General features: G+C 47.0%; 1 protein-coding gene across 1 annotated transcript in view; it reads left to right on the top strand.

The window, feature by feature from the left end:
• Positions 1-1,391: 1,391 nt before the first annotated feature.
• Positions 1,392-20,928, top strand: part of LOC139049799 (scoloptoxin SSD976-like) — a 90,884-nt gene continuing 71,347 nt past the window's right edge. Inside the window, exon 1 of the mRNA XM_070525601.1 lies at positions 1,392-1,427. The gene's annotated coding sequence lies outside the window, so the exon portion shown is untranslated. The remainder of the gene's footprint in view (positions 1,428-20,928) is intronic.

Genomic DNA, 20,928 nt, shown 5'->3' with positions numbered 1-20,928 from the left:
GTGGTACCTACGACATTGTTGAAGCGCTTCAACAACAACACAAAAAAAACGAAAAAAAAACTAGAGTCGTCCCTACACAATATATAGTATTTCAGAAGCTGCTGGCATGGGTTGAAACTATTGTGAGTGGATTTGAGCTTGGAATCAGTCAAGAAAAGAAGAGAAAAATTGTTTGATTTTGTGCCACGCTTTGAAAAATTAAAGCGCAAGTGACGCACTATGTTTTTCGAAGATGATCACGGGTGACGAAAGCTGGTGGTATGGGTATACGACCCAACTACCAGGCAACTTTGCACACACTTTAAGACGCCTTCTTCAACAATACCAAAAAAAGAACGCGACAAGTGCGCTCCTGTGAAAACGACGATCATCGCCCCCCCTCCCCCCCTCTTATTCGGCGTATGTGGAATTGCGCAGCGGTAATTTGTCTACCTGGCCAAACTGTCATTCAGTAAGTTCACTTGGAGATATTACGGCGATTAAAAAGCAGTTGTAAAACGGAAAGGCGCAATACTGCGGAACACGGGTGCTTGGTGTCCCGTTCCCGACAAAGCTCACACTGCTTTTAGTAAATGATGTGGTCTCTCAGGGATGGGCCGGCGTTCCCCAAGCACCTTACGCATCGGATCGAGCTCCTTGTGATTTTCTTCTTTATTTTTAAACATGAAAATTCGATAAAGGGAGGCAGTTTACCACTGTGCGCGAGGGGAAGACAACTTCGCAGGGGACGCTCGACAGCATTAAGCTTGAAGAGTTCCAGAGTTGCTTTGAACAGTGGGAGAAAAGCTTGGACAAGTCCAATGACTCCGTTGGAGAGTATTGTGAAGGGAACTAAGGGCTTTTTTGTCCTAAATGAAAATAACTATCTTTCGGAGGCAGTCTGTGTATTGCGATAGCAATTATGCGGCACTCCAGGCGAAATTTCGCTGTCGCCGTATAAGACCTTTTCATCGGGAGAGGAGGAAAGGGCACGCTGCGAGCCTTTCCTTCTTGCTGGCTTGTGCGATCCGGTGCGGCGCTCCTTGGAAGTATTGCAGTCGCGTGCTGCGGAACGATCTGGAGATGCTTTAGCTCGTACTTTGTGTGAAATTTACGCAATGTCCGTTCATGCAAGTCCGTCGGGGAACCAATGTGTAGCCTTTCGGTGCATCGGTATCTACTATTCGCTCGGATTTAGTTAAGGGAATCAAATAATCACTGGAGTCTCAAGCTACCCCAAAAGTTCGCGGCATTCTCGCAATGTGGGTGTGTCGTCAGACATCACGATCAAATCTTCCACTGCATCTGCGCATCTTTTCGAATGCGTCATTGCGCATTCGAAAAGGTGAGGATTGGGGCATTGCGTTTCATTTCTTGTCTCAACTACTTCCAGGCCTGCGTGTCACGGGACATGACGTTGCCTTGGAAGCAGCTCTGACAGCCCATACGTGAGTTGCGACGGGAGCGTTGACCTTACTAGATTACAGCATGTCGTACGACGCACAGCGTTGTAAGTATTTAGAATATGTCGGGCAGGCTCGTCTGTTGGTGTGTTTGCGTTTACGCGGTATGCCGTTAATCCATTAGTGTATTCCCTGGGTGCTTCAAGGTGCGACTGTGTGGGCCATCATCTCGAGGTTCTCTGTTTGCGAGACGCTGAATCAAAATCTTTTTGGCGTTCAACCACAGACAGATTACGAAAATTTCGCAGTACATATTTATTATGTAATCGTGAATAACTCCTTAAGCGAGGGCTTGCGCTAAAATAAGGAACTCAACAAACTAATTAATAGCTTCTAGGTAACTAGATCGTTCACGGAAGGTTCTACATGTACAGTTTACATCCGCCACGCTTCGAATTATGTAGCTTCACAAGATTAGACAAGCACGGGACCCTGACTGTAGCGTCTGTCACACTCCCGAGACAATAGCTCGCGTACTTTGCGTGTGCCCTCAATATGCGACCGAGCGAAGAACACTTAAGTCTAGTGTTGGCTGCTTGGACTCCCTTCCCTTTTCGGAAGAAAAGAGTTTAGATGCGTGGAGAAGAGTCGACCATGCCCAACGTTTCATAAAGTCACTCTTGCACATTCTACGTGGGACTGGTTTAAACAATCGTCTTTAGAACCTTTGAGATGTGCAGACAGCGCGAAATGTGTTTGCGCGATAACTTTCTGTGTGGGCCAGATTACTCGATTGCGTGTATTGTGCCTACAGCGCGCATCTGCGCGGACAACGTGTATATAGTAGCTCATTGTGTCATAACATAATCACTAGCCAGCTACATTTCCCTGTATTTCCCACTTCCCCTTTCCCCAGTGAGGAGTAGCAGGCTACAGACGCGCTTTCCAGGCCGACCTCTCCTCCTTTCATTAAAATCTACTCCTCGAGTGCGAAAACAACGTTGCCGTTTGCTGCTAGCACTTGCAGCTCATTTTACGCGCGCACGTGGAGGGTCATTTAGACATATTTGCGCCGCTTTCTTTTTTAGAATGGTACAGGCCAGGGCATATGATTGCCATATGTACTCGGTACTATTCGTCCTTTAGTGAGCACTTCGCACGTGAAGTGCGATGAATCGAGTGATATTATGTTGAGTAAAGAAAGTTAAATTGAATTTGTGTTGAAAAAATTTTTTTTAGCTAGACAAACTTTACTGATAGAGAATATTTTTGCGCAGTATGTCCAAATACAAGCTATTCTTCATTGCACTTGATCGCTGGCTGCATTGCAGGCGCTTAAGCTCCTGTTTATTTCGGAAAGAATGCAAAGGCAAACATGATGTACATTGTAGGTTGTAATCAGATCGAATTTGCGCACTGACTGCGCAAATTACGTTCGTGATTGCAGCTCTTCTCTTCTTACCGGCATGCAGAGCCATGTCGCCAGCTTTTTGCCATCCATGCGATTGTACTGCATGACCTGGAACACCCTTTCTTTGTCCTGCAACATTTACATTCACGCTTAGTTTCACGTTTTGTAAAGCCCAAGAATGTTGTTTATTTTATTTACGAATTTTTCGAATTTTCTACAGCCAGTTTCACTTTCGCCATGACGTCATGACGCTGAAAGTGGTCACGTGGGAGCAGAGCATTGCAACCAAGGGTGTGCGAATATTCGAAGCTTTCGAGTAACAAACTGAATATTGCCCTATTCGGTTCCGTCTTCGAATCGAATAGTCGCGATTCCGCAATAGGAATATTTTTCGAACATTTCAAATCGCCAACTAGGCTCGCTCAAGCAAAAACTGGAACAAGTGTGCGACACATTTATTCCTAGCTGTCATAGTAGATGTAAAACAGGAGAAGTTACATTATGTATTGGAGCACGATGCGTCGTCCCTAGAGCCAGGCTTTTCCGGCGAATTCGCTGTCGTGCGCACTCACCAATGATTCCCGAGTATGCAAATAGACTGCTTGTTTGCTTCTAATGTTCATTTTCTGCTTTCAATAAACAATGCTGCATAATTTACGATGTAATTATAGAAGCTTGCTAACCTTGTGATTATGCTGCGATGTGAACATTGTTTTATATTAATGGCAAAACAGCTGTTAAATATTCGAAAACCGTTCAAAAAGTATTCGATTCTATTCGCTTCTGGCACTATTCGTTTCCGATTCGACTAGGTCTCGAGAGTTACCATTCGCACACCCATAATCTTAACGTCTTGGCACTCGCTCCGGCTTCCGCGATCGTCTGCTGTGCTGTTACTCGTGAGAGTAGCTGCAATACATATGCAATGGTCCGTTAGATATTTGACAAAAATAGCCTGTGTAATGGCCACTACAGCGCGCGCTACAACGAAATTATAACCAGGAGGCTTTCTCACCAGCAATGCTATCGTCCTAACAAAGCTCTTATCGAGTTTTGTGCGTTCCTGTCATTTCAAAAAGACAATGAACGCTTGAAGAAATTAATAAAAAAAATTAAATTCTGGTGGTTTTGCGCGCCATAACCTGATTATGAGGCATGCCGTAGTGGGGCGCTCTGGAATAATTTTGACCACCCGGTGTTCTTTGACGTGCACCCAATGCATGGCACACACGGGCGTGTTTTGCATAGCGTCCCCTATCGGAGCGCGACCGCCGCGGCCGGGGTCGAACCGTCGGCAGCGTAACGACACTGGGCTACCGCGGCGGGTCGCCAGTAATATTGTTACACGCTATTATTTGTTGCATGCAACGTGAGAGATCCCTGTGCAAGTAAGTCTTGCGGGCTCAGATTGGCCGGTAACTCAATTACGAACACATAACTAACGCCCAAACAGATAAGCTAAAGAGTGCCACACTTACTCGGTCTTGCAGGTTGTTCACCGTGCACTGGAGTACTCGTATTTTTTCTCTCAATCTTAGAGCTAAAAGAAACGAAAAAGGCAACAGTTTAGGTGCACAACAATGTTAGAGAAGCACATTCGACCAGAGTGAACGAGGCTTCAGCAGGTGCATAATCGGCGCTTCTTAAGAAGGACTTAATAAAACAACAGTCGCATGGAATTGGTTTGTGACGTTAACAGCTGAATTTTCATTTTAACTTCCCCCTTTCGCATTAACAAAGAAAGGGTAGGTGCAGCTGTAGAATAATGCAGTATAATGTAAGTATGCCTGGCGTACACGGTAAGCCCACATCCTTTACGAGTTTCTGTGTTAAATGCTTTTCGTTTTTCAACCTCGGTGATGTAGTTCTAAAGGCTCCAGCTGGAAATTATCCGCCCCGTATGGGGCATAAGTTTGTCTACGAAGTATGTCCCGAGCGAAGTGATACAGTGAAACTTGTAAAAGAGAGGGAGTGAGAGAATAATATATCAAAATGATGACTTTAGGCCTGCAAGACTAGTGCAAATCAATTAACTATTTTCCCTCTACATTTGCGTTGCTGATGGTGCTTGGTCACTGTGAATTGTGAGCTATACTAATTGTGGGGTTGTCGTTGGGATGGCGTTGTTGACAGTGACGCTGTCGATGTTTTCGGCGTTGTTTCCCGCCAACCGTCGGATTCTTGGGGCATCCTCCATTCTTCGTATGTGCTATGTTTGGTAACCATCATCGTCATTGTCGTTTACGTCTTACTTTGTGCCATCGACACTGTTTTCACGACCATGACGGCGATGAAGAATTGCGCACCTACACACCACGATCTTCTCAATTTCGGTTGCGATCATTGGCCAGTACCCCCTCGTGGGTACGTTCCATGTGCAGAAGGCGCCACCACCACCACCACCACCACCACCACCACCACCACCACCACCACCTCCCAACTGATGTCGCAGTAAAAAGGAGAGACAGAGAGGAATTGTGCACGTAAACGTGATGCAGCGCGCGACAGCTCTTAAAGGTCTAGCACTCAGTCGGCATGTCCTCAAAAAGGTGAACAGCGCGTTTTCAAGCCCTCTGTGCGGGGCAGGGTGAGAACCGAGCAATTATAGCTAATTCATGACCTAGAAATATTACAGGTATCTGCAATCCTTGACTTTCTCCGTACCAAATCTTATCTCGTAATCTCTCCTTAGCTTGTCCATGCATGAGAACGTTTTCAAATTTGCACCTTGAGTATTCGGTATTGCGGCACTAAGATGACATCAATGCCGCTTCAATTAGGTTTCACAGGACATTACAGCTCCCCATAGTAAGATTCGAGGATATCTGCGCAACATTCAGCAGTTACAGATCATAGTGAAAAGCTTGTCACATGTAGTCGGCACCGACTAACTTTATTCACATCGGTGCCGGTTTAGGACTGCCTTGTACACCGGTGCGACATGATCAGGGCTGTACTACACCTCCCCTTTGCCTCCAGAAAGGAAGCCGAGGGCTTCGCGAACCGCTACTACATCGCACTTCTTCCATCGCTTCCTATCTCCTCGTTACTCGTTGCTTTCTTAGGAGTGCCTTGTGCACTGAGGTGCTAACCACAAGAGTGGCGTCGTGAGCCACTGCATGCCTTTCAGAGGGCACCGTTACAGGCTCAATGCTGGCTGCGGGAACTTCTTCTCTTGGAGTTTTTACGTTAAAGGGAAACTTCCTTTCCCTCACCCCACTCCCCATCCCCCACAGCATAGAGTTTCCTATCAGAATTTTCCATTGGGAACTCTGGAGCTAATGTCTGCGGGAGCTTCAGTGTGGGAATGGTGGGTAGTAAATGGATTCGCGTAAAGTTTGTCCTTCAGCCATCAAGCGGATTTGGGACTATGCAAATCAATAATTTTCAACAAAAAATTGCGTTACAAATGCAAGAACTCGCAATCATTGTGCATATGCGCAGAGACTTACTGACTTGCTGTGTTTCGAAAACTATTATTGCTTGAAAGTTTGAGAAACATATAGCATAATAAATAACACCGCAAGAACGTCTGAAGCCACAAGCACGAAGACTATACAAATTCATTACACATAATTCTACACATTACACATATTACAATAATACCCACATGGCCGGGCCATGTGGGTATAATAATAATAATAATAATAATAATAATAATAATAATAATAATAATAATAATAATAATAATAATAATAATAATAATGATAACATTTGCATGCTTAAAAACAATCACAGAGAGGAGAAGGAGAGCTAACTGGCAACTGCCACCAGTAGGGGCGCAACGCCAACTGGTTTAGGAGAGAAAATGTACATAAAATAATCAGTCATGAAAAAAAAAATTGGGATTTCACGTGCCAAAACCACGATATGCTTATGAGACACGCCGTATAGCGGGGGACTCCGGAATAATTTTGGCGACCTGGGTTTTTTAACGTACACCCGGTACACGGGTGTTTTTGAATCGGCGAAGAACAGGACAGAGATTAAAGGAAAGCAGCATAGTGAGTGAAGAAGCAGGAGAGAGAATAAAAGAATGGGAGAACAAAAGAATAATAAATCATGCATGCGGGTTACACACTCATCGGGCGGCACTTGTGGCAAGTGGTCCACAAATTAGCATAAACAGAGCGAAACTGCTAAGCATACAAAAACCTGCATTTGGGGCGTTTACATGAACCCGAGTAACACGGGTCGAGTGTATTTGTAGTAATTGGTTGTTCACTTAAATAATGAGATAGATAAATAAAGGAAAATGAAGCGAAGAAAAATTGCAACAGACGGACTGTCTAGCGCAGTCTGCTGACTTGTCGGGCAGAGATTTTCCTGTTGTGTTCACGTGAACGCTAAACGGTCGGGCAGCGCCAGCTTCACTGCACCGGACGGGTTGACTCAGCTCGACCAACGGTCATGTGAAAGCGGACGTCTCCGGTCGGAGTTTCCCAGCCAACAGCGATGAATGGGGACGCGCTGCGTTCTCTCTTACCTCGCCGCAGGGTGCCGCAGCAATCTTGACTCGTACGTATACGAGCTCGCGTAAACGCTGTCCCGTCTCGATGTCCGAGTCTGATTCGACTCTTTCTTGTCGAATTCATACAAACGTAGCCATTGTGGGAGTTTGTTGCATTTGCAGCTGGGTCGTGGGACCAAAGTGCATTTTCAAAACCAAGGCTAAGCATCTTGCCGGGCAGGCACGTGTTTGCTCTGCTGCAAAACGCGATGCAGAACATGAACGTGCGCGTTACCGCGGAGCCAGACGGCGCAACACTTCTGCGATGAGAGAAGAACGGCAACAGTTTCTTCCGGGTAGTCGGAAATAAAATAAAATTGCTCACGCGATGTGTGTCTATGCATAGCGTTTAACTGGAATGATTAAAGAAAGTTCCGCTTAACGTGAATCACAACAAGTACGTTCATTGTTGTACATTCAACAAGCGCACGTTTCCGCTCCAGGGCTATGAAAGATGCTGAACTGCCTATTTCTTGCTACGAAGCAAGCAACTCTGGATTTTTTGCATACATATTACTTTGACAGAAGCCACCAGTGAAGTGGTTATACCATGAAGATCGGCTAACATCAAACACATAATATCTCATGTCACAACTTCGACGCGTTCGGAGAGTGTTACCGTTGATTACATTAATAAACAACCGGCTAATCGGTGTGCAATATTCCGTGGTCAAATGCAGCCCCATGAAGTGTCTTTTTTCAGCTATTGGCTACCGGTGATTGCAGTATCTCCGCTAACGACATCGCCGACGAAGCTGCCATAGGAAGGCACACAAACGACATCGCCGACGAAGCTGCCATAGGAAGGCACACAAAGGGATAAATTTTGTTTCTATATCTTCTGTTGGAGAAGTATGGGAGAGGCCTTTGCCCTGCAGTGGGCGTAACCAGGCTGGTGATTATGATGATGATCTTTATCAGGAATTTACACAGCGCGGCAATGAAGCAAGCTAGCACATATGATATTACGGAGGTGGCACACACCTGATTTCACTCACCCGTCGTTTGCATTCACTCGATTATTCTATGCAGCTGCGCCTGTTACCTGGGCGTCGCCTAAGTGAAGAAACACTACTTTGTTGCTTTCGTTGGGCTTTACATTCATCACATTCTTACACATTCTTGAAACACATTCTTGATAGGAATGACCGATGTAGCACTGATTGCAATGCCTATTGTTGTGAAGAAAGTGTGGAACACCTGCTTGCTACTGTCAGCCCCTAGAAGATGGGAGGCTTGCGCTCCGCACTGCTCTAAACCAGCTAGACAGAAAACCTTTCCCATTGAACAAGGTCTCGGGATCATGGTCTCCCATATCGTGGCAGTATAAGGCCACAAAAGTGCTGCTGCGATTCCTAAAGGCAACCGGACTGAGTGACCGTCTGTGACACAGCGCTTCAGTTACCTCGGCGACTCCAATGCACATGAACTACAGGCTTCCTCTTTTTCTTTTAATTTTACAGCAAAGCTGTTAGCCTCTAGTTGGTCAGGAGTTTTCGTGTCCGTCAGCAAAAAAGAAAAAGAATTAAACGAAAAAAAGTGCACATTTCCTTTGGAATCAGGCATACAACACACAGCTCAGATGTCATTTCATCAAAGAAAAGCACAAAACAAGCGTCAAAACCGCATGATGGATGATAATGCGCCTGTGAGCAATGCGAGGCACGTTCCTTCTCTCCGCGTGTGTTCCCCGGTAAAGATTACGGTTGCATAAGTTGCTCCGGCGGGAAAGGGGCAACAGCAGCGTAAGAATCAGTGAGTGACGTCACCAAACTTCATATATAGAAGGGAGACTTGCAGAGCAACTCGTCCAGTTCATTGCAAGACCGCTATGGTTAGACCTCGCAAAGACTCCCGAAAAGCAGCGTGAAAACGAGGAGCGTCGGAGAGTGCAAAATCGTAAGTCTGAACAACGGTGTCGTGCTAAGACTAGGCCGGCCAATAAAACATTTCACATCCCCATCGACGGCATTTGAGTGGTTTTCGAACAGCTTCGCTGGCCATCCACTTTCGCAGGGTCGGGGTGGCGAGCCAGTTTTTTTTCCTCCCGTTTCTCCTTCCACCGGTGCAGGGTAGCCAACCCGGCCCAGTCCAGTTTAACTCCCCCCCCCCCCCCGCCCACCCCCTTTTTCATTTTTCATTTATTCCTTTCTTTCTGTCTGTCATCTTTTCGGTATTATTTCTCTGTACCTGCTTTTAACCTTGCAGAACGGCATATCTTTATCATGGCCATTTCTGGAGCCGCCATTAGGTCTTGTGGGCTCTTTCTATGGCCTCCTTGTACCGCGACAGAGGCGCTACCACCTTCAACATTCACCATATCCCTTTGCCAATTCAAGTCATCTGCGGGAACTTCGTATACCTGAAGGCCCCGCAGTGCGTATCTTTTATTTCTTTTTGATTTTGGCTTCTTGTTTAATGTTTTTTATTACTAAATTGCATTTTCGGCCACATGCAATCTCTCTTTGCTACTTTTAATCGGTTTAAAATATCATGCGAAATGCTTGAAGCGTGCAGGCTTTCGCTGAACTGTACATATTTTTTACCTTTATTTTTCTTTCAGTAGAGGGAATAAAAATAAAAATTGAATACTATCGCGAAGAGTTGATACTTTGCTTATAGCCTGAAAAACTCGCTAAATAAACAGTAACAGGGCATTGTGTATTGTTTTCCGTATTACGACTAAAGAATACAAGAGGAGAAAAGCGGGCAGATTGTAGTGTTTGATGAGCCGATGCTACGAAGCTAAGTACAGTCTGACCGGACGGCAAGGGCATTTGGCATCGGCTTATGTGGCGCTCAGAGTTCAACAAAAAAGTAACAGCTTCACCTGAGAGGCGAAGCATTGATAGCGATAGCAAAATATTAAGATAATTACACAAAGTAAGGTTAGTAGTTATATCGGCCGTATAAATTTCATAAACATTCGATCACTAGTTAAATTAACAAGCGCGGTCTCACGCGTGTGCACACAAATCTGACTCAAGGACTGTGACCGTTCACTGTCGCAACGCTGGCGTGATGAAGAGAGCAGGCTGCGGTGAGCGAACGCTTTGTGCTGCCGCTGGCTTCTCCGCGTCTGCTAAACATATATTACGCGACCTGTAATACTATAGGGGCGCGGGAAGAGAGCTTGTATGAAGCCACCAGCCATCTGTGCTTGTCCTTAGCCTTTCTACCCGCCGTAGGATAGGATACGATAGATAAACTTTATAAAAGAATAATCAGAAGAATCGCTAATGGTCGGGGTCCTTAATCCAGGGCTCTGCTGGCACTTGCCATCTTCTCAGCTCTCTGGATAAGCTTGAGCTGGTCGTCAAGGGCCTAGCTGGACAGCAGTGCATTCCATTGCTCCCTCGTTGTATTCGTGTCCTGGTGTTCTGTGTTGTACAGCGTGCACTCCCACGTAATGTGGTATAGGGTTGGTATGGCCCCGCACCACGGGCATTCGTCCCTGTAGGCTCTGGGGTGTATGCAATGTAATATGTGTAGGTTCGTGTAGCCTGTCTGGAGCCTACGCCAGGCAGCAGCATCCTCTGTCTTTAGATTTATGATGGGGTGGTGGAAATCGCAAGCGACTCCCTGTGTGGTAGTTAATAATATAATAATATTTGGGGTTTTACGTGCCAAAACCACTTTCTGATTATGAGGCACGCCGTAGTGGAGGACTCCGGAAATTTTGACCACCTGGGGTTCTTTAACGTGCACCTAAATCTAAGCACACGGGTGTTTTCGCATTTCGCCCCCATCGAAATGCGGCCGCCGTGGCCGGGATTCGATCCCGCGACCTCGTGCTCAGCAGCCCAACACCATAGCCACTGAGCAACCACGGCGGGTTGTGTGGTAGTTCACGATGGCTGAATACTCAGGGTTGACAGTGTCCGGATCTTCTGTAACCGACGTGATGAGTGCTCGGTTATGCACGAACGCTCGAGCTGCTCTGTCTGCCTGCAGGTTACCCGTGATGCCAGTGTGGCCCGGTATCTAAATGATGGTTTAGGTGGTAATGTCCTCAGTGTCCTCCTTGAGTGTTTGGGCTAGGACTTGTGCAGGAGGTCTTCCGATTCTTTCCTGTGTAGAAGTTGTGGCAGACCTGCTGAGAATCCGTGAGGATCGTCAGTGGTTTGTTTGCTAGTTGGCCTTCGCGGATGGCTAACGCAATGGCCAACTCTTCGGCTTCCGTGATCGTGCAGGGGCGGGTCGATTCAGAGGAGGTAACGTGGCCTCGGCGCTCGTATACCACTGCCACTGCGCCCTTGTTCTTCGTACCATACATGGCGGCGTCCGTAAAACGGGCCGTGGTATGAAACCTGAATGTTTTCTCCATGTACCGGGCCCTTGCTCTCCTCCTACCGGAGTATAGGTTAAGATCCATGTTTCATGGTATCGGGGCAACGGGATACCTGTCCTGGACGTGATGAGGTATCGAGGAGGTTTCTTGGATTCGTGTTATAGCTTGGAAGCCCAGGACCTGCCGGCCCGTGCGAGTCCGCACAAGTCTCTGTAATTGAGAGACGTAAAGGGCTTTTGTCAGTTCGCTGAGGGTGTTGTGTAACGCTAGCGCCAATAATTTTTCAGTCGTCGTACTGCATGATCTGCAGGCGGAGAGTGGTCTTGAAAGCCATCCTCAAGAGCGTGTCGGCCTGCTCGTCCATAACTGTGTGAGATGGCAGTAGGGGAGGCTGTATGTGATTCTGCTCACCACCAGGCTTCTGACCAGTCGGAGCGTGCTCCGACTGGTCAGCTCCTTGTGGTGTGCCCTTGTTGGGAGAGTGGTACACTAGAGTCTGGATCTCCCCCATGTTCAGCTACACCGTAAGGTGGCTCAGGAAGCTCTGAACATATTTGTGCGTTCGCTCACCGCAGTTGGTGTTGGCGAGCCCTTCTAGGATACCTTGGTGGCTGACGTTGACGAAAGCCCCTTTGATGTCGATTGCTATGAGGACGTGTTCGCCACTGTGGGGAACGTTGCTGAGGACCTCTTCCTTGATTTGGAGTAGTAAGTCTTGTGTGGACAGGCCTGTGCGGAAACCGAACATGGTGTCTGGCAGGTGTTTGTTTCCTTCTAAATGTCTCTATAGTCTCGTGTTTATAATTTTCTCGCACACCTTGCCGAGGGGTGACGTGAGCGAGATGGGTCTGAGGTTTGGGGATCATGATTATTCGTGCGTGGTTCCGCATCGGAGGCATCTTACCTTGTTCCCAGTGTTGAATGAGAATTCCAGTGTTGACTCGTATACCGCAGCATATGGCGTTCGAGCCGCTCATTCCTATCGCACTTGGACTTTATACGGAACACCACGGCGACGGCGATAGCGAAAATTTGCCTTGAGTGTGCATGTGATTGCTGTCGCAATAAAAGTTCTTCGTACAATCCACGGTTAAGCTTCTAAGAGGAAGAACGGCGTGCAGTGCCCAACAAGCTGACAAAGCCTTCCGGTATAGGGCGTTTTAATTTGTGCTATGGGTCTCCGTGAAACCACAAGTTCATATGCTCACATGCGCGTGCATGCACCTAAAACAATAAAATGCGGTGTCCAATTTTTGAGCTGTCAGAATCCCTTGCTCACTACCCGCAATGGAGAAATAATAAAACTGCGCAAAAATGTAGAAGTGACTTCATAGGTGGCGCTCTGGTGATGCCGCTGTTGCTGTGCTCCTTTTGTTCATGGAGAAAGGCTCTGGAGACCCTGCTGTGCTCCGGGGAGCCGGTAGTGCAGACCATGGCTACTGACTGGGCTGCCAGTGTTATGGACCGAAGGAACTTAAACGCTTGAGTGCAATGGGGTCGTGCGAAGGCCAGGGAGCCTCGATGCTCCAAACTCCTCAGTCTCCATAATAAAGTGTTTATATTATGATAATGATGTTCTGCTGAATCAAAGGGCATAAGGTCTGGCCTGCTGCGCGTGGCGAAAATTGGTACAGGCATCTCGTTCACGCGGCAGCCGCCACGGCACCACCGGTCAGGGAGAGGGGCTAACCGGTGGCGCGCATGTATTCTGGGAGGCACTTTGTATAGAGCGCATAATTCTAATTTCGTAGCCGATCACTGCAATATATAACTCTGAAACTGGACTTCATACAGCTACTTTGTCGCTCGAGCGTACGTTCGATGGAACAGCCACGGCCGTACTGAAGTCCCTGTATGTAGTGAGTGGTAAGTATTCGAGTGAGGTCATATGATGGGGGTGGGTTGTAACAATAGGCGGGTTTAGCCTGCAGATCAAGCCTGGCAATTGTTCCGCCTGAGCGTCTCTTACCGTGTCACTGCGGTTTGTTACCACACGTCCAGCAAACCAGTCTCTCTTATAGGAATGCAAGAAGACGTGATGCTTCCTTGCGGGCTAAAACAGACCCTTCTGGGAACAGAAGGCGTTGGAGGCACGTGTGCGGTAGGTCCTTCTTTTGCAGGTTTTCATCAGGGTGCTCTGGGCACGACCACAGAAAGTGTTCGGTGTCGCGTGTCTCCTCTCATGAAGTAGACTTCCGTGAGTCAGTGGGTCCCATCGTAAATAACCTTGCTGGTGTATGGGGAGACCTGTCATTATTCATTCTAGTAGTAGAGGTACTAGTGATGCTTCCTCTTGACGAAATCGCATATCGTCTTTTTTATAGAAGCCACAGTGCTGCTGGAGATAAGCGAATCGATATAACGCGTAGCTTTTGAGCAAGCTGGCTGCGCAACAATGTGGTGGCATCGATGACGTGCAGTACATTCCTCCTATACCCGATAGAAAGTGTCGCGCGCCACATTCTTCCTGACTCGCTCGGGCGCAGTGATGACGTAGTACATACCTTCGGGTTGTCCACGGCCGTTTTCAGATCAGATTTTTTTTTAGAAAGCACATGCAGGGACCTCATGCCGTACATACCACTTACTTGCGACCGCGACTTGAAATCCACTTCTTATTTCACGGGAAAGCAGCGGTGTGAGCTTATAGGTAATACTAGAAAAACCCTACTAAAGAAAGGCTGTTCTAGCACCCAAATGCACACACTTAACCATAAACTGCCAGAAACCATTTTAAGGAATCACAGAACGGTTTATGCACAACACCGCCACCACCATAAAACATTGCTAAGTATCATAAAGAAGCAACGAAAACCGCAGCGGGCCAGCCCAATATTGCGCTGGTTCTGAAATGGGCCTTGGCACCGGTATTGCACTGACTTCGGGACATGCGCAGCAATTTTGGACCACGTGTTCGAGACATGAGGCGCACGGGACACTTGGCGTCCTCTAATAGTGTGCGTCCGCACAGTGCTAATTGACTGAATTGGCGTCGGAGCTTAAAAAGAAATGGAATCTCACCAAAAAAGAGAGCGTAGTTAATTAGGTTTTGATTGTTATACGAAAAAGATCCATTTGGGAACATTTCCGACAAATGTTAGCTGTGTAGTAATAAAGGTCCACTTTTCAGTTCGTTTTGGTTACTTCAGTGGGTCACCCATTGAAAACCGTACGCATGACCACTGTACCAGATAATCCCAAGCGATCATCCGAGATCCTGTTACGCTACGCTTTTGACCTTCATTTCTAGTTCAACGGGCCCCTCTCTTGCTACAACTCGTGACCCGTATGCTACTGTTTCGCTCATCGCGGCAACCGTGTGCAAAGCCCGTACCTTGGCATTTTGTGCTCGCCGCAAGATCATCCCACTGGAAGTAGGTTCCCTCTTTGGTGGATTCATTCCCTCATCCGGACATTCCAGCAGAATCTGCAAGATTCTCAAATCCGAGTTGTACAGGCAGGCTCGGCTTTACCGCCAGGTGCTCTCTACTCAGCTAAAAGTTTCTACGGAACCTTCCTCGCTGGGTCTGACACTGCGGAAATTTCTACGCTTCGCTGACCAGAAAACCGAGTGCTTGTGGCAGTGCCAGTTGCGTGACCTTCGTGGCCGTTGTTCCGGGAGAAGACCGACTCCTGGAAACACTGTTCACTCGCCGGAGAACTTGGACCCACCAGAACATATCCACAACGTTTTGGCGTTGGGACCTAAGTTCGCGGTGGAGTCTAGTAAACCACCGGAAGAGATGCTCTCAATGGTGAGGCAGATTTCCAAGTTCGCGGCGGAAGAGGATGTTTCGCGCGTTATTTCCGAAGGTGTAGGGGCCATATCCCGCTCTAGACAGGCACTTCCGAAGATGTCGTTGAGACGTGTAGCTAACTATCTGCGTGACAAGTCGATTTGCGTGTTACCGGCAGATAAAGAAGGCGGGTTCTGTGTATTCTCGGAAGAGAATTTTCAGGCAAAAGCTGGTCTGGCAATTTCCGCCGTTTTTAAGCGTCAGGATACAGTGTCCTTAAGTAAGGTAAAAGCTAAGGCTAAGAAACTTTGCAGGGAATGCAACTTGGACAAAGTGTTAAAAAATATTGCCAGCAGCAAGCGAGATCACCTAGAGGTGTTCTTTAGCGCGAAAACGCACAAACCTGACGTCCCGTTGAGGGTTATTGTTTCAGAAAAAGACACGTGGCAGAAGTCTGTCGCACTGTTTCTGCAGGCCAAGCTAGCCATTTTACCCGTGAATGACCCGTTGTTAATACGCAACTCCGATGAAGTAATTAATTTTTTAAAGGACAACTCTGATCGAGGCTTTCAACTCTTCTCCGTCGATGTGAAGGACCTCTACTATTCTATTCCTCACAATGACCTGCTGTCAGCTATATCGCAGACAATTGATGATTTTGGCGTCACCCGTTTTCAAAATAATGCTGGGATGTCTAGTGATCACTTTTTAGAACTTTTGAGCTTTTATTTGTCATCTACGTTCATTACATGGAATGACACCATCTATTTGCAAAAAAACGGAGTGTGCATTGGTTCGTGCATTGCCCCGCTCCTCAGTGATTTGTTTTTAGCTCGCCTAGACGTCGCCATGTCAGTCAACCTTTGTCAGACTAACATTTTTAAAATATTTCGTTACGTGGACGATTTTTTGTTTTGTGTTCAGTGTTCTCCGGCTGACCTTGAGACTGAGGTCGCCTTGGTTGTGCCAATAGTCCAAGAATGCCTAGCGCCCCTTGACGTTACCTACGAGCTCCCACAGGATCATGAGATCCGGTTTTTGGATTTGCGCTTAGCTTGTTCGGATATTCATACGTGTTGGTCCTATGAACCGCGTGCTAACAAACCACTTCTTCCGTTTCATTCGGCCCATTCCAAGTTGATCAAGAGAGGCATTGCTAACCTTTGCCTTAATAATGCTTTGAAAAAGTCGTGCCACCATACTGTTTCGTCTAGTTTTGCCTCTCAGTGCGATCGGCTTTCGCAGGCTGGTTATCCCGTGTCCCTACAAGTATCAATAGCAGAACGAATTCTAAGAGAGCGAAGAAAAGACAACCAGCACGCAGATAATCCTGTAACTACTAGGGGTAGGACTAGCGTCATCCCTTATATTCACACCGTCTCGCATAATCTTAAGAAAATCGCCCAGCGAGCGAATATTCGTGTAGTTTTTTCTGCCCCTAACAAGCTAATGAGGATTTGCAAACTCACTAATACCAATAAGGTAGCTCCTCTTTCCTGTGATAAGAACCACAAAAATAAGTTTGTTAATTGCACACATTGTGTCGTTTATTCTTTTCCACTCAAGTGCGGAAAATGTTACGTTGGACAGACTGGGCGATGTCTGAATGACAGGCTGCGCGAACATCGTTATAATGCCAAGAATTGTATTACAGCTGGGGGGTTTCTGGCGCAGCACTGCAAAACGTGTGGTTGCGAACCTGTCTTAGAGGAATGCGTCATTCTTGGTCGCAGTCGTAATCAGCTCACAAGAGAAATCATCGAAGCAAAGGCTATCATTGGTCTGGGCCATGCATGTGTAAGCTCACCTTCATTATCATTATCAAATACTGAATTGGCGTATCTCCGACTGCAGCCACAGGCTGTCTGAATGTTACCACTTGGTCACTATCGGTTTTGTTGCTTCATGTCTTTGTTATCTCCTGATGTCATATGGTTTGCCGAGTGTATAAGTAGTCTCGTGTCACGAAATAAACTGTCAGTTGGAAGTTAGCGCTCACTCTGTTTCCCGTTCCCTTTGATTACCCCTACCTTATTCCTTTTTTGCTCTTCCGAGCTGCGCTACAAGCCTAAAACAGACATACCAACTCGCCCAAACTGCTACGCTTTTGTCCTGTACAAAAACTTAATAATAATAATAATATTTGGGGTTTTACGTGCCAAAACCACTTTCTGATTATGAGGCACGCCGTAGTGGAGGACTCCGGAAATTTTGACCACCTGGGGTTCTTTAACGTGCACCTAAATCTAAGCACACGGGTGTTTTCGCATTTCGCCCCCATCGAAATGCGGCCGCCGTGGCCGGGATTCGATCCCACGACCTCGTGCTCAGCAGCCCAACACCATAGCCACTGAGCAACCACGGCGGGTTGTACAAAAACTTGTATGCACCATCAGCACAAATTTAAACGCGAAGAGGAAATAACTGACCAGAACGCCTGTTACGCGTAATCGCATGTAAGTGCAACGTGTAGTCGCTCTGTAGTCGGTTTATATCATAAGCATGGATTAGTCCTAAATTTACGTTCTGGAGTCTGAGTTAAGTCACTTTATAAAAGGAGGTGAAACTGCAGAGTAATGCATTAGAGTAGCTTAGGAATAGTTCGCGTTTGAACTTATGCTGAAGTACCTAAGCGGATAATTTGAGTTTCTGGATTAGCGGTCATGGAGGATATGTTTGTTTTTTAATTCTTTTCACCCCACAGCAAATGGTTTGTTAACTTCGTAGTGACGTATTACCTGCTGTAAAATTTTCTTGACTAGAATGCGCCAGGTCAGCTCGGACAAACTGCGTTTAATGGTGCTGCTAGCTAGCGCTGGTTTTGTTTCAGCGTTACAGGCTCCCGTACGTTTATGAGTCTCTACATACACCATTCAGACGGTAGCTGTGGAGTGTAGCGCCACCCCACAGCAAGACCTCTGAGCGGGCTGCGAGCACTTGGTCCTGGGTACTTTTGCTACAGGTAATACATTGTTACGAGCCAGAGAAGTGTAAGTGTACGTAACAGCTATCAATTTATTAAGAAAGGTAACTGCGTAGTAAATCACCTGGTGAGTACAAGACACTGCCGAAGTGTAATTCAGTTTAAGTATTAATTCCTTGCTCCAAATTATAATTGCAAGCTAGCAACTTGCTACCCTCCGTGGTTGCTCAGTGGCTATGGTGTTGGGCTGATGAGCACGAGGTCGCGGGATCGATCCCCGGCCACGGCGGCCGCATTTCGATGGGGGCGAAATGCGAAAACACCCGTGTGCTTAGATTTAGGTGCACGTTAAAGAACCCCAGGTGGTCAAAATTTCCGGAGTCCTCCACTACGGCGTGCCTCATAATCAGAAAGTGGTTTTGGCACGTAAAACCCCAAATATTATTATTATTAGCAACTTGCTCGCAAACATAATTGGCTTATATGCGCAGTAACTTGAGTAGGGTGTTTAGGTTGCGCACAAGCCTGCTTCGTGCGCCATGTCCCCCCCCCCCCTTTCCCGATTTCTTTTTCTCGACGCAGAAACTAGACGAACCATACTAGTTGAGTCAGTCGGGCATCACATTTGTTTGGAGTGATTTGTGGTCAACTGCTGAGTTTGAGTTTACATCTCGCTTTGTGGCACTTACTTTCAGAAGGCTCTTTGCGACCATGCGTGCTTTTCGAAGTGTTGCTCGTCGGTTGCTGAAAAGGAAACTGCTCGACAGGTCGCTTTCGGCAGCCGGGAGACGACTATTGCGTCGGCTGCGCTTCTGTGGGCATCACTGCTCTGTAAGCGTTGCTCTGAATGCCCGCCAGAGGTATACAGGTATGACGGGCAGATTCTTTTGTTTGTGCTCCTCTCTCTGTTTTTGTTGCTCCGCTTCCGCAGTCACACAGCCCCCCCACCCCCCCCCCTCTCTTTTTGTGGACGGTCAGTTCAAGTATCACAGAATGTTTACAAGTCCGCAATAAGCAATCTACTAAAAGCACTATAAGGAACGCTTGTTCACAGTAGGGTTTAGAAAGCCGAAGCCACAAGAAAGTTTCGCCTCATCACAGCCTTAGAGTGCAGCGAGGAATTTGAAGGGTTCGCTGAGCCATCTCTGCCTGCTTTTTGCGTATTACGCCGCACGATTCAAATCGAGCGCACAAGTTTAACTTCTCTTTTTTTTTTCGTTTCACTAGAAGAAAAAAAAAACATTTGTAAGAAGTTCCGGTGCAATGTGGTCAACCATTACAAAAAACACTGATGTCTAACAATCGCGAGCAGTGTCCTTATCTCTGCGTTGAACTTGAAGACATGCCTGAACCATTGTTCGACAGCCGTAAAGGTGCCGGTAAGATATGGACTAATGCGGCAGGGATACCTGAGCGACTCGGAATCGGTCTATGATTCAGTACCACTCAGGACGTCGCTACCACATTACACTCGACTTCGCGCTGCTTGTGTGCACGCGTGCACGAAATCACACTGACGGGCAACTCCTTTTGGGGTGAGTCTGCGAGACAGGATTCTTGCCGGAAGGTTTCATTCTGAGTTGATGCAAAACACAAACTTACGGCAGAACGCAGGGCTCGCAAATTGCTGGGCACGTACAGCGCACATGGCGCTCATCACCAAGCTTAGGCTCAGCACCGTGACTCTCATGGTCGCCGCTGTTCTGCTTTCCACGCCTCGCTCACGCCCGGTGGGAGAAGGACACCGAGCTCGTTTCGTCTTCCCGCTGCCTTACGTGGAGCATCTGTCACCCGGACTCTCTGTATTGTACCCGCACTTGTCATGCACGTTTTTCGGCCTTATTGATTGAAATATCGGAGCAGGTTTTCATGGCTTCTTTTGCATTGCATCGCAGTAGTTCTTTGTCCGCCCCAGTGCCAGCGCAACGACACGACACATGTATCTATGCTGAAACAATAATAGCGGTACGTATGTACGCATACATATTTTTAGATAGAGACACATGTGATGTAAAGAGAACTACACAAGCAAGCTTGTGTTTTGTACAGGAAAAAGTAAAAAAAAAGAAGAAAACGAACACCGTAGTCCTCCAACCATGACAGAGGTTCACTGGTAGATAGAGACTTGAAGTGATCAACACTATGGAACAAGAGATGTCTAAGGCCGTAGCCAACGTTCCGACAAGATTTGTCTTCGTCAATGCATCGGCGCCACAGCCTGTTGCTTGTTGGACCGCTGTGAAAAAAAAGAAAAAGAAAAAAGCTCTAGTTGGGTGATAAAAAAAATGAGTGAAAAAGCTTCTACACACCTTTTGGAATCAATGTGCTTCAGTAAGGTAAGGTAAGGAGAACTTTATTGGGTCCTGAAGGTCAACCGTACGTTGACGTGGGCCGCTCCCACGTTGGGACTGTCAGGCCGAGCCCTTCAGCCACATCGCGGGCCTTCTGGACTGCCCGTAATTGGTCCGAGAGTGATTCACTGTGTAGCATTTGCCGCCACCATTCTTGTTCCTTGTCACGGTCTGTGAAGACCGCGGGGCACTGCCGAAGCATGTGGTCAAGAGTAATGATGCCATTGCACTTATTACAGTTGGTTTGAATTTCCCTCTCCGGATAGATCCTGTTAATAAAATATGGACTTGGGTATGTTCTTGTCTGTAGCAAACGTAATGTG

Source organism: Dermacentor albipictus, chromosome 1 (genome assembly GCF_038994185.2).
Source record: "Dermacentor albipictus isolate Rhodes 1998 colony chromosome 1, USDA_Dalb.pri_finalv2, whole genome shotgun sequence".
In the NCBI taxonomy this organism is placed as follows: Eukaryota; Metazoa; Arthropoda; class Arachnida; order Ixodida; family Ixodidae; genus Dermacentor; species Dermacentor albipictus.
This window is presented reverse-complemented; position numbering and strand designations above follow the sequence as displayed.